The sequence below is a fragment of the Bombus flavifrons genome, chromosome 3 (genome assembly GCF_040668555.2).
Source record: "Bombus flavifrons isolate JBK064 chromosome 3, iyBomFlav1_principal, whole genome shotgun sequence".
Classification (NCBI taxonomy): domain Eukaryota; kingdom Metazoa; phylum Arthropoda; class Insecta; order Hymenoptera; family Apidae; genus Bombus; species Bombus flavifrons.
In genome coordinates, this window is record NC_138444.1 from 9,488,705 (window position 1) to 9,509,857 (window position 21,153).

The window sequence follows — 21,153 nt, forward strand, 5'->3', positions numbered from 1 at the left end:
TCTTTCCGCCAAGGTAAAAGACGGAGAAAAGTGAATTTTGACTTCCTGGACTAGCGTTCGAAGTGTGGCGAGTGTTGTAAAAACGCGAAGAATGGGAAATTGAAACGGGTAAGGGATGGAGGTGTTGCGAGGAAGGTAGTATGAAAGGAAATGTTCTTTTGTCGGTAAGACAAGGAAGGCACAAAATTGTCTACCAGGGTCTTCTTTCATATAATAATTTAACTATCAACAATGTTAGTGAAAACCGACAAATGACAAATTATGGGTTACAGAATTGTATTGCAGAAGAAGTTTCTACAATTTTACTTCGAATAAAACTCTGTTATCATACAGGAAAACTTAGTATTGGCAATTTGTACTTCGCAATTTGTCAATTTATGGTAATTATGTCAATCCAATTGAAAGATACAAAATACGAACTTGAGAAAAATTACGCAGGCGTATAATATTAAAGTACCTTTGTCAGAAAAAAAATCTGATACAATCCGAATATAATTGCAAATATAATAAAATAAATGCAAAAGGACAAACGAGTTCGCGAATCCTGAAATCTTTCCATTCTTTTCTGAAACTCTATTATCAAATAAACCTCGTATCCAAAGCTCAGTTCGCATAAGCAAATTATCCTTCCAACTTTCTCCACTTCCGATAATTGACAGGAACGCGATGTAAATTAAATACAGGAAGTTTGTCAGCAAGCTCGAATGGATTTTCTCATATCATGAATTAACAATATTAACCAGGAGTTTTCAGTGAGAGTTCCCCCTTTGAATTCCTGACGGATTATTTTCTCTAAGGAATATCTGATTCGCTTCATCAACGAGTCCTTAACTTCTGCGGGTAGTTGAATAGGACGATCGAGAGAGAAAGAGACGGTCGGACGTTCGGATGAAATGTTTTCACGAACTCACGGAGAAAAGGGAGGTGCGAGAATCTGCGAGGAAGAGCCCGCGAGACGAAAGGACGACAATTCGATTTTGCAACCCAGATAAAGAAAGCTTTCTTCCTCGTTATAGGCTACCAGAGGGGTTCGTTCCCCTAAAACCGGCGGGGAAAGGGAGAAAGAGACGTTAGAGTGGAAGGAGTGGAATTTCGCTGAAACGAGCCGGCGCGCGTGGCGATGCTCTCGCTGCAGTAACCTTTACACAATGAACGACGCCTAATCGAATTCCGCAATGGAAAAAAAAATCGTCTATTTCCTCCCTACCAGCTTTACCGTGAGAATTTGTGACGTCCAAGAGGAAAGCAGGACATTGTTGAAGTGAGAAGGAAGTGTTAAACGAACGAAAAGTTCGAGTGGATGCAAATATTGATGATTTTACAAAGTACAAAACATGATAGAAAATTGGCTATCTTTCGTGATGGAATAAATAAAACAATTTTAACAACATTTTATTATATTATTTTTATACATCTGTAATAAGTTTTAGTTTCTAGGTATGGAATTAGAACGAGAAGCCTTATCAATAATTACGGTGGAACAAATTCTTGGCTATAATCTCGTATGTGTATACCTGAACTTTATAATAAAATTAATGTCTTACATGTATAATGATCTTGTCACTTAGTTTAAGAGTCAGATATATTTTCATTAATAAATTGCCAGGAATTTCATAAATAAAAGTTCGATTAATTCGCGATTTATTCTGCTTGGTCGATTGGAAAGTGATATTTAAAAACGATCCCCTAAGCTGATCCCAGGATCACTTCGTCCGGGTGAAATGATTTCGGTGCATTGATATTCCTTGCGTTGCGTTTTTGTAACGATGCTTGTTTTTAGTGGAAACACGAAACGTGCAGCGCTGCAGGAGTGCTTTGATAGAATTGGCTATGATTCCAATCACGAACGATTTTCAGCCAATACTAACTGCTATCACGTCCACCAGTATATCGTTGCAGTTTTTCCACCGTTTTCTTCCCCTATCATTCTTTTTTATTTTATTAACGACTTCTTGAGCATTTCAATCCTTATAAATACCATCATAAAGGAAAACAAAATTGATGATTCTTCAAAATAAAATTCACAATAAAAAATAATGTTTCGATCACGGTAGACCTTTCTTTTTCTTTCGATAAATACAATTTAAATAATCCAGCTACATGCCTTTTTCTAAATCTACATCGTCAAATTCTCCATTCGCGCCTCAAAACTAAACTGCAACCAATTAATCGCTCTAAATTCTCTAATACGTACGCGTTCACAGAGTTCCATAGAAAATCCGAAAAGATTTTCCACTGACATAGATTATCGACACGATATATCGATATTTAATCGCGTGTATCTCCGCGAATTTCAAAGCTGTTCGTCCTAACTTCTTTGTAATTAGAAATCGATTAATTAACCATAACCTTCCATCAGTTTATCAAGCCGAAGACCAATGGAAGGAAGAAACATACATATTGCAAATCTCCGGTCTTCTAACTGATCGCCGAGGCACGGAATAAACTCGGCATAGGTCGCTTTGCCATGTAAAGCCGGGACGGAAATCGATTTCTACACGGACAAAGTATTATTACGAGGTGGCGGCGTACGCCGGCCTATGGAAGTCGGAAACTTCCGTTCCCCTCGGTCCACGGGCATCATAGTACACACAGTGCACGAAATGTTTGAGAAATCAATTTTGCCTGGCTATCGTGCTTATCGGTCAGAGGCCGGAAACAAAGTCAAAGGGGGTCAAAGAAAGTCTAGGGGGACGGGCGAAGTGCCGATGGAGTAGTCTATCGACCCAAAAACAAAGCCGTAACTCGATAGAGACATCCTCGCGACACCGTGGAAACTCGACGTGACAGCGAACGCAGCCGGAAACAGCTACGATCCTCCTTCGTTTCCGCTCGTCACCCTCCTCGTTCTAGCTAACCATACTAGCACACATACACACACACAAAGCCAATGGAACACAACGACGATGATGGTGCAACAAGGAAGAGAATTTGACAAGGACGTTGCTCGACCGCCAACTGTCCAACTGTCCAACTGGCCATTTTCGTCTTGGCTGGCTCCGTCTCTGCTTCCTATCTTGAATAATATCTCCGACGGATACCGACGGGCACGTCTGCCGAGTCCTGACAAATACCACCGCGCCCCCGTACCTTTCGAGTTTACCTTGCAGGAACGTGCCGTACATATTTCGATCGGAACGCGGAAGGGAATCGTCGCTGCGAAACGGGTGGCTCCGGTTCACTGGCAATACATTCCCTACCCCCCCCCCCTCCACCACCCACGAGGATGATAGAAAATTATTCGACCACCGATAGCAGCATACCGATGATTTCGTTAGACCATCGAATTCGATGACGGCTAGGACTTTGACGGTTTCGTCGGTAGAATGATGCGGGGAAGGAGGAATAGGGAGACTGAGGTATGGGTGAGAATTATTGCGAGCAGGAGGAAGGAATGGTGATTAGATATGCGTAGATGGAGATGGATATTGGCGGTTGTTTTATGCGTAGAATGTAGGCTAGGTTATTTTAGTTGAAGCTATGCTAAAAAATAGTATTCGTGTAGACCAATGAATTATTTTAATTAGTTTTAATTATTATTTTATTTTGCAAGTAATATAAGGGAAGTTTATTTCTTCCTTGTATTAGGATTAAGTGAATCATTTTATTCGATCATTTGATCGGCATGGTTTAAGGCAAGATAAAATTTAATTTAATTTAACCTTAAATAACCACGTATACGATATTTTATTCAAATTATGCCGAAACATGGACTCGCTAAATTTTGAAATGCTTCCTGGAGTCTTTTTATTTTTTATTGAAATTGTACAAAGAATAGGCGAATATGAATGTGAAGAGAAGAGAGATAATATTTTAATCGAAAGTTTCAATAATTAAAAACTTCGATAATTAAATGTAGTTCAGCGAAATTCTGATTGTAAAATTTCGATTATGAGTTCTATACCATAATTCTACTTTGCGTGTTTTTATAATTTCTTCTTTTATAGAAAGTAGGATTTAACAAATTTCGGAACGGTTCGCGAGCCTTTATGGTTTTTAACACAAATGAAACGCAATTTTGCGATAGAAATTTCCAATAATTGGAAACTTCAATAGCCTAATAGATTCATGGCCGCAAAATTATGACTATGAGTCTCTGCGATTTCCTTTGAGTTTCGATACTTTGTTTAAACATGGAAAGTTCAAGAAAAATGGAGCAAAGTGGAATGTGCATTTTGTTGCAAGCTTATCGGTTCTCCGCGGTGTATCTCGATTTCTTCATCGGGAAAGTGGCAAACGTCAATCCGAGCGCGAGAAATAGTAGCATTTCTTACCTATCTGAATTGCAAATTTCATCTTCTTAATAGCACCGTGGATTGAAATGCGGAGTTCAGTGTTCAGACGTCTACGAGACACTCACCCCGGTAAATCTAGCGAAATAAGTTCAAAAACATTGAGATAACAAATAAATAATTACATCTTTTTACCTACGCTTCGCATCAGAATTAATTTAATATAGTGATATATCTACCTAAAACAATGTAACCTAATTTAATGCAACTGCAGGAGAAAAATTTTTCAAGAAAAGAAGATATATCGTTAATGATTTTCCAGGACCGATCATTAACTTCCAAGGAAAATTCCTAAGCTTTCATCCTTATAAATTTGCCTCGCAGCCATCGTACGAGCGAATTGAGTATCGACTATCTACAGTTCCGCTTCTACGGACTCGATGGAAGCAGAGAAAAAAAGATAGAGAACCCGCACACGAAGTAATTACGTAAAATTTATTACGCAGACTCTATTACAGCACTTCGTCGTATCTAATAATCGTTATATGGAATAAATTGTTTGCGTGTTTCTTTACTTGAACTAATTTATATACTTGAAATACTACCAAGCCACAAAACCTTTTACAGACTTAAAAATCTTAATTTAACAGAAGGATTCTGGAAAATGAAGAATCGAATATCGATCAGACTGCGCAAAGTTTTTAGTCAATCACTATAATTGTTAAAATTTTAGAACAAACGAATATTTTCCAAAATATTGTAAAACTCAACCTATAAATTCAACTGAGTCGCTAACAACCTATTATGACAGTTTTATGATCTTTATTAATCTTCTATTCATACAAACAGCTGAAGGCAATCAATTAAAAAAATAATAAAATGACTTAAATATAAACTACAAAGATTTAAATATCTTATGCAAAGTTGTTAGTAAAGAAGAACTAATGTTTCGCGTAAGATAAGGGTTTGTAAAATTCCTAAGAAAGGACCAGGATATGTTAAAAATGGTCAAGGTCCGAGATTCGCAAACGTCATATCTCGATCCGCGGAAAACATTCTCCTTAAGCTGCGGACAAGCTTGGGAAACACTAATTATTTCGCAATCTCAACACTCACCTCATTTTGCAGGTAGTGTTGCATTAAGAAAATTAATTTTTTACCGACGCTCCTGGAGGGGTAACACGCGCTCGTGTTCCCGCCCCCTTTTCGCTCCGCGGTTCTTGGAAAATTAATTCGAGATGCTGCGCACCAACCGACCGCCAGCAATCCGATATAAACTGGAGATTATGCCATTAACGAAATTAATAAATGAAAATGAAATCATACACGTTACTCCATTAGCCAAATGAATCCGTAGGATGCGTTCTTTGTATGAAAAGAAGCGTAAAATTTCGTCGGCACCGGCACAATGTGCGCGTTAAGACAGTTTTTTGGTGAATTCTCGTAAACAGAACTTTGTAAAATCATACTAACATAATCTTCTTAACTCGAATTGTTAATACGGTTGATGTATCGTCTGAATAAGTCGAGGATAGAAGTTGATAAATCGCAGTAATTGTTCCTTCATTCGTAATAACAAATAATTGTGTCTTTAATATTCTACAACATATATCATGTTCAAGAATAAAATAAGTATTCTATGGAAATTTAAAGTTTAGATGGAAAGATTAATTATTGTGAAATATTCGATTAAAGAAGAATATTTTTGTTTTCATTGTCATATTTACTTTACTGAATCAGCGTACAAGGTATTAAAAGATCAAAATTGAAAATTTTATGAATTAGTAACAGTCAATAAGTAGAGCAAGGAGTGATTAATGAAAATCGAAAATTAATTTTTTCCTAGTGGAGAGAAATTTTATGTTTGCAAGTTACTTTTTTTCTTCTTTTTCCTTTTTTCTTTTTTTCTTTGAATGAAGAAAAAAAAGCTTCTCCCAATCAAGGAAACATAAATAAACATATAACTTCACTAAGTAGGAAAAGAAATAATAAAGTAGTATTGGAAAGCAGTGTTTCGCCATTTTGCGCGCATTACCGTCCTTCCTGTCCAGTCTTAATCTCTCTTCCGACAAGGTCCCCAGTGACGAATTTTATTACGCGAAAGCGGAGATCAAACGGATCGTAAAGGGCCAAAAAACGAGCTAATTAATGGCGAACAAGGGAACAGATGCTCGAACGATGCTGTCGCTTACACGAGGGTTGGCCCCGTAAGTTTCGGCTTAATTTCGGCCGGATTTCTAAGACCCTCGCTTCTCCTTTTTTTATGGCCCCTACTAAACCCTCCGTGCACAAGATGAAACGAGAAGGGAAAACCATGTGTTAGAAGAGTGAGATACAGTTGAGTCACGGAGCTGAGAAAAGCAAAAGGTACAAGAGGAAGTGTAGGAAAGAAGGACGAAGAACGAACCAGGGAAACAGCCAACCGGTGCAAGATTGCCTGTTTTCTAATTTACAACTAGGCAGGGCCTGGCCTTAACAATTTACGTTGTTTCTTACATGGTCACATCCACTACCACCCCTTGTTCAACCCCCAGCTCTTGGAACTCCAGTCCAGATTCCGATCGTCAGGAAGACGTAGCTGGCGTCGTGACGCTCGTATTGCAACGAGAGAACACTTTCACCCCGTACTTTCCTGTTTTTCTCGTCGCCTCTCGTTCAAGGGGAAGAATTACTACCTCGTTAACGGGACGATTGATTCTGATTATAGTTGTCGCCCTCGATTCCCCAACGCCACCGCCGCCACCAGATATTGGCTCCGCCGTGAATTCATGTAATCTTCTTTTCTATCGTAGACCATTCAAGAATCGTCCTCGGTGCTCCCTTTCGGAAACTTTGACAACGCCTTTATGACAATTATTTAATTACCATTCATTGGTCTATTTTGTTTCCAAAAGAGAAATAACAGAGGAGGTAAGGTAGAAGAAAATTTATGTGTATTTTGTAGTTGTCGATTTATAGAATTTTTCTTCGAAATTATTTGGTTAGTAATATGTTAACTTATTCGTGGCTGATAATTGTATGGAAATTTTGAAAAAAACTACTAGTTATATTAGAACCGATCCACTTTTGTATCAACTTATTCCGATCTCCTGCAATTGTAATCGTCAGATTATGAAATATTTTACGAATTCCTACGTGTTTGTTATATTTACTGACTATATAATAGTAAACTCATGGTCACAGAAAATATCAGGAATTTCGCGAGAATTCGCACGATTTACTCGTCGCCCGTCATCGGGGTAACGGAAGGACGGCAGCTTTCTGACTGGGCGAATTTGTATTAAACGAAACGGCGCATTGTGATGAATTCGATTAAAACTTTGTTAATAGAGACCTTTGCGCACTTACCATGAGGCAGAGGAGAAGGACGAGACGAGAAGGGAGAAACGCGGGGAAGAGAGGGTTGAGAGAGGGTAAGTTTGAACAGTCACCGTGCGTAAACAGCAACGAAAGTTAGATATGAAAACCGCAAACTTGCTTAGGAGTCTAATCTAGTCAGTCGAGTTTCATAAATTTTAAAAGTCAAACACGTTTCCGAATTATCTAACGCCGCGCCGCGAAGAAACTTCTGCTCGTTTTCCCTCGGAACTTCTTCTCAGCCCTATCCGCTGCCACCCCCGAATAAGTGACCGCGACAGTGGATTAATTTTAACCAAACGAACAAACAATATTTGCCTGTAACTTGGAAAGCGTTTCTCGCGTTTAAAGGGAAAAATAGAACGAAGAGATAGGAACTTTCAGAAGGCGTTTGCTGAGAGAAAGTTTGGCTCTTTAAGACTTTACTATCGCGATATTTTTCTATGAAAATTTTAATGTTAATTACGATTAAATTAAATTAATCTCTACTTGGATAAGTATTTATAGAAATTTTGTAAAGATATTTGGAAAAAATTCAATATCTATGGTTAATTGACCGAACCAAAGTTTTTTAATCACAGAAGTGGATGGATTACGAGGGTGGAAAATTGACAAATTAAAATTAATTTCCCAAGCGAAATCATTCACTTAGAAATTTTCGAAATAGACTCAAGTTCACGGAATTCTGTTTCCACTATTGACTGTACGTACAAAGATTGTTATGAATAAAACATAGATACGATATACGAATCAACGATGGAAGGAAAAGTAATAATATTTTCTGCTCAGTTGAAATCAGAAAATTCCTGAGAGTCAGGGGATGAAGATAACAGTATTCAGCGATGCATAAAACCTCAAAGATAATAGAAAACGATTTAACAATGAATTTCCACAATTTAATCATCGAAGGTTTATTCTTTTATCGCCTTTATATTTAAACCCAATTGAAAATCGTATTATCGATCTGTCGAAAACGTCTTCCACGAATTAATGTAATATAACGATTTAATCTTCCAAATTTTATTGTCTTCGTCAAAAATCCATTATTCATTTACGAAAAAACGACAATTGAGAAAGAAAAAATGAAAAATAAATACATTCGTGGTCTCCATTGACGATACCACGGAAAAATCTCAACAGAGACGAATGAAAGAAAAATCCTAGGCTCCGACAAAGCTCACCGACAGGCTTCGCTCGATAAGAATAATTTGATGGCGTCGGATTTCAATCTGTCGAGATGACGGATATGGCGGAGGGGCCGCCTCTAAAAGGATGCCGGCGCGGATGACGAGTAGGGGTGGCTCCTTTTTAATATCTCTAATATTTCCAGCCGATATTCCCCATTTATTCCCTATCCATCACTTGTCTGATGTGTAACCGGAAGCCTCCCTGTTCCACCTCAGAAGTCAATCCGATATATAAAGGCGTAGTTCGAATTTCCCGCTGTAAAACGAACCGCGACTAGGCAGAGAGGCGAAACTGTCGGCAAATGTTTTCCTTCTAGACACGAGAATATTCCATCACTGTTTTATCATATACAATAGCCTTCGCGATATAGGAACGTTATATCTTGGTTAATGTTCATTTCCATCAGATTTCTTTTCTGAAATTTTCTTTTCTAAAATTCTTGGCGTTCTTGCGGTATCATTTTTTCATTTCTTTTGTTAAAATTACGTTTTCTTTTCTTTTGAATTTCTGCAAATCTCCTTTTTTTTTCAGATTTTATATATTTCCATATAATTATATGTATAACATTTTAATTTCGTATCTAACCCTAATTCTAATCTAACATCGTCTCGCAAATGTTCGATAAAAATGAAACTGATAAATTACTGTACGATCAAAACGTTTCTGGCTCCATCTAACTTCGAGAGATTACAATGTCCGTCCCTCGAAAGGATTTTTAACAATTCGACCGATCGGCCATTTTCCAGTTAACCGAGGCAAGTGTGTCAACAATCTCAAGAACCGTAACCCTTGTCGCGACACATCCAACGCGTTAGCAGTAAAAAGAGGAGAGATAGCCCGACGAACGCTGAGAATAACTGGATTACTCGCAGTGGTTACGCCCAGTTGTAGTCAGACTTAGCAGTGGGTTGGCCCGATTACGGTCAGCCGAGAGTGGGACTAGCCCTGCTTGCAGTGATCGTGATTCCATCCGTCGCAAAAAGAACCTTCTATCCGATTTCTGGCGAAGAACCTTAGAATCCACGGAACATTCTTGAACCTTTTCTCAAGAAATTTTCTGAAAAATCAACGTCGTTCCGTGCTCGTTTCAACGATGAGCTTCGAACGTCTTTCTTATAGATTTCTTTTCTTAATCATTTAAAGATATTCTTTTCGTCTAATGAATAAGGATCAAATGAAATTAAATGGTTTGAATGGCTAATGGAAATAAATAGCATAAAGGTAGTGTTATACAGTCTGTTTTATCTATCACGAATACCGAAGAAATTGATTGCCATTTATTTATCGAAGATTGATGGCAAGCCGAGAAGCAGAAGGGTATCAGGAAACAAGGCGCGAATCTCTTCCTGCCATCGATAATCTACTTGAAGTGATTGAATGTGGATTATAATGGAATATCGACTTAACGCAGAAGCACTTCGCTCTTAAACGCTTGACAACCTACGTTCACGATTGACCAAATGGTGAACGTACACAACACGCTAAAGGTAAAGAAACACTAGTAACAATTTTTCAATATGTAAATAGATACTTGGAAAATTTGTCGATAAATACAATAAATAGATAATAGATATAAGATCATAAACTATAAGTTTAAAATTAATTTTAAACTAGTGAATTACATGAATATCTCAACCTAACGATCTTCTTTTCGACGTATAATAACTCACTTATTATTATAACCAGGAGATATGACAGTTTACCAAAGAAATTTTTAATGGATAATGGATATCTCTCAACGTTTACATATCAATATCATATTTCGGTTCTCAAATACTGTAATTACTTCATTATACAAAGTTCAAATTTCTATCAGCGATAACCGGAATGACCGCCTGGTTTTCATCGTTCCTATATTGTCGATCTCGGGGCCGAGGGAAATCGACGTGATCCGTACAAGTTCGAGCCGGTATCGGCAACCCTTAACGCGGATACACGCCGGCTAAATTAGTCGTAACGGCCGCGAAACACGCTCCCCTCAGTATTTGTGTATTTGCGAAACTAATCCATTTCGCGTGGTCGCACAGCGAATGCGTGCCAACCGGAATCGTTTCGGTGAATTCAAGGAGTTTCCAATCTACCGGCTGTCGTTTCACCGGAGAATTATGCCGTTCCTTGCCTCGTGAGGAACAGGTAATTAGTCCGGCCCGTTGAACGGCAACACGATTATTCACGTAAACGTCCTTTGTTTACGTTGTAATTGGCAAATTATCTTATTGAAGTAGTTGGACGCGTAAACGAAACAACACTCTTTTTTAACAACGTATCGATCGTCGAATTGGGAATGAAACGTATGAAAATAATATGTTTTTTATCTTATTCCTTTTAATTGTACGGACAAATTCGTTATTTAAAGAAGACATTAAATCCTTTCCACTTTTATAGACACCATGGACGTCATAGGAGGAGTACACGGCGAAAGGATACGCATAGGAAACATACATATACATTTTTCTTCACACACAACCCCTGATTTAATTTTTATCATCCCAACATTTAAAACACTGGCCTGCTAAGTAGTTTTATTACAAAGTTCACCTTATGAGTTCACCTTACGAGTTCATCTTACGAGTTCCCCTGACGACCTCACTGACAAGTCTCCTCCCCTCCTTCCTTTATCTTAAAGAAGAATATCAAAATAAAGAGGAAACAAAAAACGAAATCCTTCAACAACTAAGTTTAAGATAAGTTTGTACTCCAAAATCGCACTAAATATCAGGTTATAGTAAAATTTCATCAGTCTGAACTTCATTTATTGGAACAAAATTTTAATTAGTGTTCGATTAACTAAACTTTTGCCGATTGTATCCACTTATCTCTGAACACCTATTTTATGTTAACGAAAGATGACAGGTAGTGAGGAAAATAAGTGACTCCTTACATGAACTCCAATTACGTAGACTGTTTGTCCCCCAACAGATTCTGATAAATGCAGTTCTATTATACGATAATTTTTTCTGAATCTATATTTAGTTCAAATCAGCAAGCATCAAGGGCTTGAGACTCGCAACATTAGACCCGGTTCTTCAGCATCACGTACTCTATAACGCATTCTAATTCTCATTAGCCTCGTTCTAGCCCATGAATATTCACGAAGAGCACGCATTTTACCTCAATAACATAAGAACCCTTCACCAAGTACCACCGGTCTCCTAGCACAGTACTTAATATAACCCGTGGAATTTTTCAGTCTTTGGCGGTCGGAAAAGGTGGCATTAATCGAGAACCGTTCGAAGAACCGAACCACGTACACGGACCGAAGGCGAACGAGAGATTCTTTGAAAGTCCTTGAAAGTAACAGGCGGCCTCTCGGCCTATCCCCGAAGTATCACGAATTAGATCTTCGAGATAAGACCGCTTCGGCACTAATGAATCCAAAACTTTCGAACTCCAATTACACCGTCGCGAGCAACTATACCGAACTTTCTTCGTAAGAGGAAGAGAAAGATAGAAGGAGAAAAAGAGAAGACTAAAGACGAGGCGCCGTACACCGACGATGAATATTTCTACATAAATTTTCTAGCCGGTGTTTGCGGTGAAATTAAAATCACGAACGTAAGCGGGAATGAAAATTTCACACGGTATATTTTTGACTCGACGACGATTTTCTAAAGAATAAAGGAGAAGCTTCAGTCAATCCTAGGTATTTGCATTAATCCTTTTCACTAGACATGATTTAGGACTGAATATTATATAAATATAACATTATAATATACAAATAAAATATTATATCAATACTTAACATGAACGTTACTATTATAGAAACTACATACTAAATACAAAAGATTAGTTGAAGCTGAACTTCCAGAAGAACATCTCAGAAAAAACTTTTTTGGATAATATTTCGTGATACCCAAAGTGCCCAAGTCAAATTCTTTCAAGTCTCCAAACCAAGTTCACCTTGAAGCTACCCCAAAAACTCATCAGTCTACTACCGAAATCCTGTTCAAACCAACAGAAGTAACCCTTATCGATCATCAGTTTTACGTACATACTTTTTCAGCGTCTACATATGTACATAAATTATATTTCTCTCTCGTAGCATTTAATAAAAATATTAATAAAGATACATAGGAGCACTTACATCTTATTTACATTCGCGCAAGAAAAAGCAACGCTGCAAAATCTGCGGAACGAACGATCCCTCACGATTCAACGTTTCGTCGTTTTCTCCTCCGCGTAAACGAAATTTCTGTTATTGTTGTACTCACAGATTCGAGTAAATAAATATTTTTGCAGCGACATAAGGTTTTCTCTTTTACTTTTATCTTTTTCATCTTAACTTCCTTCCCTTTCTTTCTTCCTATTTATTCCTTAGCTCTCCTCGTATTCGACGAGTTCGACGGAGAAGGACCCTTATTCCAAGAGAGTCGTTTCGCGACGTGTACCTCAGCGCGATTTATCTGCTCGATTAAGCATCCGTGCTCGTTGGGAATGCGGTCTGACGTCTTCATCGTCTTTGTACGATTTCCATGCCCTCTTACCGTTAAGAACCTCTCTCTTTCCACGGATGAGGCTCCGTACCGACGTCCTTCACGTCATCCCTCTCTGAAACAAGCTCTCTCGTGAATAAACTGAACGATTTCTGTTTTTCCTGTTGCTCTCGACGATGCCAGCTACTCTGCCGTGCTTATTTCCGTGTTTGATTGTGCTGCTCGTTTCGCGTGAATTTTTCGCCACTTTGCTTTGATAGAGAAAGTTTTTAGGAAAAATGTATAATCAAAGCTTGTTCGTTATCCTAGATTTCTTCTTACTCCCTTCGGTTGATGATCGATAACTGTGACTTGGATGAAAATCTTAACAACCGTGTAGCGTAAAGTGAATATTGAAATTTATATCCTTCTACAGGAGATCGTTTGAGCAATATACAAATTTTAATAGAGGCACAAAAGTTGCAATGGGAATTTAAGAGGAGAAAATGTACCATAAAATTATCGTTTTTGTTATTACAAAATAAATTCTTCAATATCGATTGATATATTGAATAATTGAAGTTTCTCTTATCCGAATCTCTGTTTATAAAAATATGCTGGTAGTAATTAACTAACTTAATCAAATAATCAGTTTGTAAAACTGTTAAAAATTGTAAGTTTTACCTAGTTTATGATTTCATAATTAACTTAAACTGTTCGACTCGCAATATTTACAAATACTTCCAGTCTTCAAAAATCGTATAACAATCTACGAGTCCCTATTTCTCAAACACCAACAGAATAAAAAAGAAATCTATTTACCCTAAATGTTGAGCTTCGTTTCATCAAGAGTGATCGAGTATCTATCGTACAAAACTTGGCCAACGAAATCGTCAAGATGAGGATCAGTTTAATGCGATTTCGTTAATCCGCACGAGAGAGATTGTCCGTCGATTTTTACCAGTCGTATAGAAGAGAAAGTTAGTAGCAATTAGACCCATCCTGATAGGAGCATAATCAGGAAACGCTTTTTGCCCTGTCCTTTTCGTGAAACAGACTCAATCAGAGCTGGGACGTCGCGTTTCGGAAAGCAGGGCTCGTTGAAGTTGTTCCACCCACTTCGATCGAACGATAACGCCCGTTCACCGGTAATCTGACCGCTTATCTGGCGATTTTTCTCCATGGTGAGCTCTCAAATCGACCGGAAGTTGCCAGGCCTGGGAATTAAAAGGCAAAGGGTCCTCGATTTTACGAAGGATGGTGATCTTGGTATCGCGTCTCAAGAGATTCTCTAATTCTGATTGTGTCATGTTACGATAAACTTTGGTCGTTTCGACCTACCATTACTTCGATAAATGCTAAACAAGGGGACATTCAATTGTTTTAATGTGGAATGGAAACATTTAAGAAAAGAGTAAAAAATAATAGAGTAAAATACTCGATATTTTTTATAGTCAGATGATTTGGTAGCTACAAACGTTAATTTCAGAGCCAGTTAAGTTAGAGAATTTGAATGAAGCTTCAGAAGTTGGAGGATCTTTTGAATTTGAAGAAATGAAGAGAGACGAGAGAGGGGGTGAAATAAATATAAATAGATTAAATTGAAACTTTTCGAGAATGTATATAGAATCTTCTGTGATCAAAGAAGTTCACAATTAACTAGATAAAGAAAATTTATCAATAGCATTTGTGAACTATTGATTTTGAGTAGCATTTGTAGAAGCCATTCTGAAGAAAGTTGTTGAATATCAGTACACTTGTAGCGGCACTCGATAGCAAACCTTCCAACGGTTCCTGTCCCGTGGCCTCCTACACAAAGACGCTACCCTTCGGACAAGATGATTGCCAGATGTCGAAACATTTTCATAACATACTTTCAACATCTTAGGATTTCTATAGTAACGCATCGTCCATAAGTCGAGTTGTAATCGCGAAGTGCGAACCGCTAAGTGTAATCGCGAGCTCTACGTAAAGTGTACATCGAGAGTATTGTTAATAAATATTTTGTTAATTATACTCGAGACTTTCTTCAACACCTATCACGACCAATTCACCTCATACCCATGCTGTACAAGATATACCAAGTATGTAAATGTGAAACCGGAATTTTTGTATAGAAAATACACGTTTATTGTATGAAAATGATAAAAAATATTTTATTCGAAGTATTGCCCATCGCTAGCTATACATTTTTCCCACCTGTCTGGCAATTGATGGATGCCACGTCAAAAAAACTGTCGCTCTTTTGAGGCAAACCAGTCATCGAGCCATTTTCGTACATTTTCGTAAGAAATGAAGTGCTGGTCAGAAAGTGCGTGTCCCATCGATGAAAATAAATAGTAATCGGACGGAGCCAAGTCTGGTGAGTAAGCCGCGTGCGAAAGTATTTCCCAACTGAACGCTTCGATCGTTTCCTTCACCGGTTTTGCTGTATGCGATGGTGCATTATCACGAAGCAAAATTACTTTGTGTTGCCTTTTTTGATATTCTGGTTGTTTTTCACGCAAAGCTTGATTCAAATCGATCATTTGTTGTCGGTAGCGCTCAGTATTAACGGTTTCGCCAGGTTTTAACAGCTCGGTGGTCTTTTTCGGTGGTCTTCCACGTTCTTCGTTCCTCGCGTCAAAATTGCCACTTCTGAATTTTTTAAACCACTCAAAGCACTGTGATTTACCAAGAGCATGCTCACCGTAAGCTTCGATGCGATTCTGCAGCAGTTTTCTTCAAATGGTAACAGAAAATCAATGCTGTCCGCAAATCGTAGTTTCCAGGCACAAAATTTGACATGTTCAACGCTATTACAAACTATGCTGTTGTATGAAACTTGTATTGTTCTGAGTCGAAAATGTTTGTCAGATGTCAACAAAGACTTTTGGCATCAATGACACAGTTTAGTGATAACTACATTATCAGCTAGGGTCATCTATAGGCAAATTCCGGTTTCATACTTACAGACCTGATATATACGACACAACCGTGATAAATCTAGAACATAAACAATTATGTGAACATACATTATGGTATATGTTCCTAAGTTTTATTGGTCGCGACGACCATTTCGGTTGAGATACATCTAACCATTTCGCCATTTTATCACTCGAAACAAAAATATTAAGCTGCAAAAACTTGCAGAATATCTTATATCCTGTATTTCTAACGCAAACTTAATATAGATATACATCGCACATTATACACAACACGGATTAAATCCATGTTTAAACTAAATCCATCGTTCTTCGATTAATCTCCAAACACTAAGTGCTTATGCTTGAAAAATTCTAACAATATTTCAAAGTTTCGATGGGTTTGATTGTAAACTTATTCTTTGCTTCATCTTAAAACTAATACCACTGTTTTTAATTTTACAGCGTGTCCTGTGTAACACTCTTTCTATGCGATATTGTTTCACTAACAAGAATAATACAGATTTCTTCAGACGACACCCTTGGTGTGTTGCCATTTTCAAACGATTTAGTACCCCAAAGTATAAGTTCCAACGCCGGCTTTAATCCCAGTTTCCACAAAACAAAAAAATTCCATGTTTTATCTCGTCCGGCACAGGACATTAAACCAAACGAATTCCAAATGTTGAACAAGAAAACACGGATAAACCTGCCTTCAAAAACCTGTCCACGAACTCCTCCTCTGATCATCCCCTAGATCTTCCTCAAAAAGGCCATACTCATTCACACGGTTCGCTCTCTAAAATTAACAATCCGGCCACGTCGACGAGAGCCAAAGGTAAGCAGAGGATCCAGTGGCCTCGGAAGTGGCTGGTTGGTTATTGACACAGCGGAATTCACGAGGAGGATCGAAAAGTCCAGTGGTTGGCCGCGGTTAAATCCGGCGTAAAAATAAAGGCACATTTTACGTTCGTAGGGATCTTGAGTGGGAGAGTAAACCGCGAAGCTCGTGTGTAGTCCAGGGATTTACGTGGCTGACGATGGACACCCTGCGAGAAGAGGCGGAGAGTGTAAAGACGTGGGCAAAGAAACTAACAGTGAAAAAGAGGGCAACGGAGTGAATCTCTTGGCCGGCGTTTATGTAGCCAGCGTCTGCACTTAACTCTCTATGAGCCAATGAAGTGGCTAAATCACTTTACGGCGGACGTTTACAACGCCATCGACCTCTATTTATTTATTACGTCGACCCACTCGTACGTCTTCTACTATCCACGAAAATTTTCTCCGTTTCACCCCAAAAAATCTTAAGCCGCAAACCCATATAGGCATATAGCTGTATCTCACAGGTGTATTTTACTTATCCTATAACATGAGCAAATTGATGGTTTGTGGATTCTCATACATTGTAACGGCTGATTTAGTATATTTATATTCTTGGTCAAAAGTTTTGCGACGATTATTATGTTCGGTTAAAAACTGCAAAATGTTCAGCAATCGTTAGAGGATCAATTAATCTGATATGATAATTAATAAGTTTGTGATTTATATGTACTACTGAAATTTTATTAAGAATAAAAGATATTCTGATATTTTTGGTTGAATATTACGTGTATTCCTAAACTTTTAAATCAAGATGGTAAATGGCGCACGACTCCAAAACCTGGATGGATGATGCTGCGTTTTTACACCTTCTTGTAACACCCTCGTATAAACGCTTCGCCGAGTAACAAACGCATTAACGTCATAAATCAAAGTAAAACTCTCGTTGTAACTTCCCTAAGATCAATATTCCCTGACTATACCAAAAATCATCTCTTGCGTCAACAAAAAGATTTGAAGCTTTCTCAGCGATCTCTAGAACACGTGTCAACCCTCCCAATTTTTATAGTTCAAATTACGATGCAACGATTTCGCAGCGGTTGCGAAAGCTGATGAATAATTAAAAAAAAAGACGATTAGATAAAAAAGATGTTTAGAAAAATTAAAAGGCATTGGAGTAGTTTTTCGCGCTTCTATAAAAAGAAAGCACTGACGAAGGTCTTATGAATTCTCTAGTTATTCGAAATACTATGAAATCGCGATATAAAATAAAGATTACGATAAAGAACAACCCTAAATTTCCAAACATTGAAATATTTATACTAATACTTAGCGATAAAGAAAGGTACTTATAATACGATCAGATTCGTAGAAACGACAGAATAATATTCTATCGGTACAATCCCTACGTGATATCTAAATCAAAGCAAGAACTTCGTTATTCTACCGAGGGTCAAAGGGTCAACGAAGGGTTACTCCCCATATGAACTCTATTACTTCTCGATCCCTTCTGTTCGATCTTCGTATTTCGATTAAATAATGTACACGCGCATTGATTGGGAAAATCTCTACTATCGAAACGTTGAAACAAGGTACGAGATGCGAGATCGTTAATTAAATGTAGCCAGTTAATAGAAACTCTGGAATCGGGAAGGGTGAAATAAATAATTTCCACAGTATGATCGCACGACGAAACGCGTACCTCGTCAACGTTATGGCAACTTCAACAATTCAGGACGCATCGCATTTCCATATTGACGGAACAATGTTTAACGATATGTGGAACCGATGAAAATTGACGCAACACCCCCTCGATTTAATAATTAATTATTCACACGTCGAGCACCCAGCGAAATGTAAATCACGCGATGGTACACTAGGACACATTGAATTTTGTTAATTTTCTGTCGGCTATTTTTACACTTCGTGAACAACGTTGTTTAATTATAACTGGACAAAGAGACACGACAGTTTTGTACGGAGAAAACTTTCGTGTAATTTAACTTTTTAGGTCCCCGATATTTTTACATAGTAATTTGTTTTCTACATAAATGTTTGAAGACTATTCAGATAACATATTATAACTCAATAACGTTATACATACTATAATATTATACTCTGGCTGTTTTAATATACCTTTCTTTTAGATATTTCTTTAATTATTCGTATAAATATTCGTAGTGCAGCAATTATTATCCGTGTCTCTAATTATGGAAGAACGTTACGATAAACATTACGAAAATAAAAAGACATTAAAGCATCAGCGAACAAATAAAACAATGAAGAACAACGACGACAGAAGTACAAAAACTTGTTCCCATTCTGGACGGATTACCCAGCGTAGCGTGAAGTCATCGGGATTCGTAATTAATTTATTCACTCGCGACTACGTCACGTCGCTTTGTCGTGGTTGAATATTGCATTTTTCCATTAACAGACCACGATTTCCCATAATCGATATTTAATAATTCAGGGAGGAGGGGGGCAGGTGCAGAGAGAAGAGAGGCGGAGAAAAGAGAGGATACGGCGAATTAGGAGGATGGAATCCCCCGACGTGAAATACCCCGGAAAACAGAAATTGAATGTTCACGCTTAAAAAGGCCGCTGTTTTACAATAACACGTGGATGTGTATCACGAATGAATGACCGATCAACGAGAAACGCCGCAATATTCTCGTTGCGCAAACAGGCGAAATGCAGTTATTCCCAGTCGCAAAATCTCCGGTAAATAACAACAAGGAGGAACTGTTTGCATTGGGAATTAGTTATGGTTTTTGTGTGGCAAAATTATTGCACGACCGATTCGAAAAGAACCGACGACAAAAACGTCACAGCGTGGAGGCGGATTCACGATCTCGTCGTTATTTTGTTTCATCGATTTTCTTGACCAGTGCACAGCGAGGGGAAAAAAAGTAAATCGACGTACACGTAAATCCTCGATTTGTCATGAAATTATTGATGCTTTTTACGGATTTCATTAAATTTCTAATATATTACATTTGGTCCATGTGAAAAAGTATATGGAATATTGATGAATGTTTTTTTATCTTGATATTTCTATCGTTTACATCGAAAAGTAACGTTCGAAAAGTATCGTTACATCGAAAAAAATATTGTTTGTATTTTATATGTAACATATCTTGTTAACGATCTTGAAATATTTTATAAAGTACAAAAGCACCGGGGGATCTTCAAAAGACATACATAATATCTTTTACCAATAAAATATCGATTAAATCATGTATATATTAAAAATAAAACTGTCTCAGCGCTTTATGACGTGAATTTCAATATTTCACATCATCACTTTGATATTAGGATTGACAGTACTATCAATATGACTGTTCATTGAATTCCAATATTTTAACTAACGTGTTAATCTCAGCAATTCTGTTTGCGTCTCTTTTAATTATATTTGTCAATCTTCTGTAAAAATGCCTGTCAAATATTTATTAACGGAGACGTAATAGAATTTAATCAATTAGAAAGTTACAGTTAATTAAATTTAATTTCCACCAGGTAATAGGAAGAGCCTCTTAAATAACATGAAACCAATATCCAGTTGTTTGATACTAGAACTATTGACTTGTGACTTATATCTAGATACGTTATCCATATGCAGATGATTGTGCTGAGAAAACAGTTCTACATTAGTTCATGTAAAGAAGGTTGCCAAATTTCAGAAATAGTTTAGTCAATTTTCAAATATTAATAGTTAATAAACAAAGTCTACAAAGCTTTTAACTTTTATATTCTTTATGTTTCTCTTATTGTAGTTCATACAAACGTTCCTGAAAGTTCTACTTTGTTACCAAACACCCCTTATATGTAATAAAGTTCCTATTTCGATAAAAGTCGATAACCATATCTTTATTAAAAGTACTTGCACGGTTCCATTAGTTCCAAAAGCAAAAGTTCTGAAATACGTTATTTTGGTAGAACTTAATAGAATTCAACGATTAAAACTCGATAGATTTTCGTAATAAAACTAATACCTACACCTTTCGTTAAAACCACTCTTCAAACCGATGTCACCCGTTTCCTCCTTTTCTACAAAAATGATACAGAGAAAATCAGGTATTTAATCCCAGTAACGTCTCCGGAACATGCCAAACCTCTGATCGCGAAGCTACCCAATCTCAAAGGCAACCGTAGCCAACCGATTCAAAGACGACTTCATTTTCCGTCGGTTTTAATCTCCCCGACCAGCGACGCCATTCTCGTGTGTGTTCGGAACGTCGA

The 21,153-nt window shown here is 37.6% G+C and overlaps 1 protein-coding gene across 1 annotated transcript in view; it reads right to left on the minus strand.

The window, feature by feature from the left end:
* The window catches only part of LOC138178149 (uncharacterized), a 57,197-nt gene that overhangs the window by 15,311 nt on the left and 20,733 nt on the right, over window positions 1-21,153 (minus strand). The window lies entirely within an intron of this gene.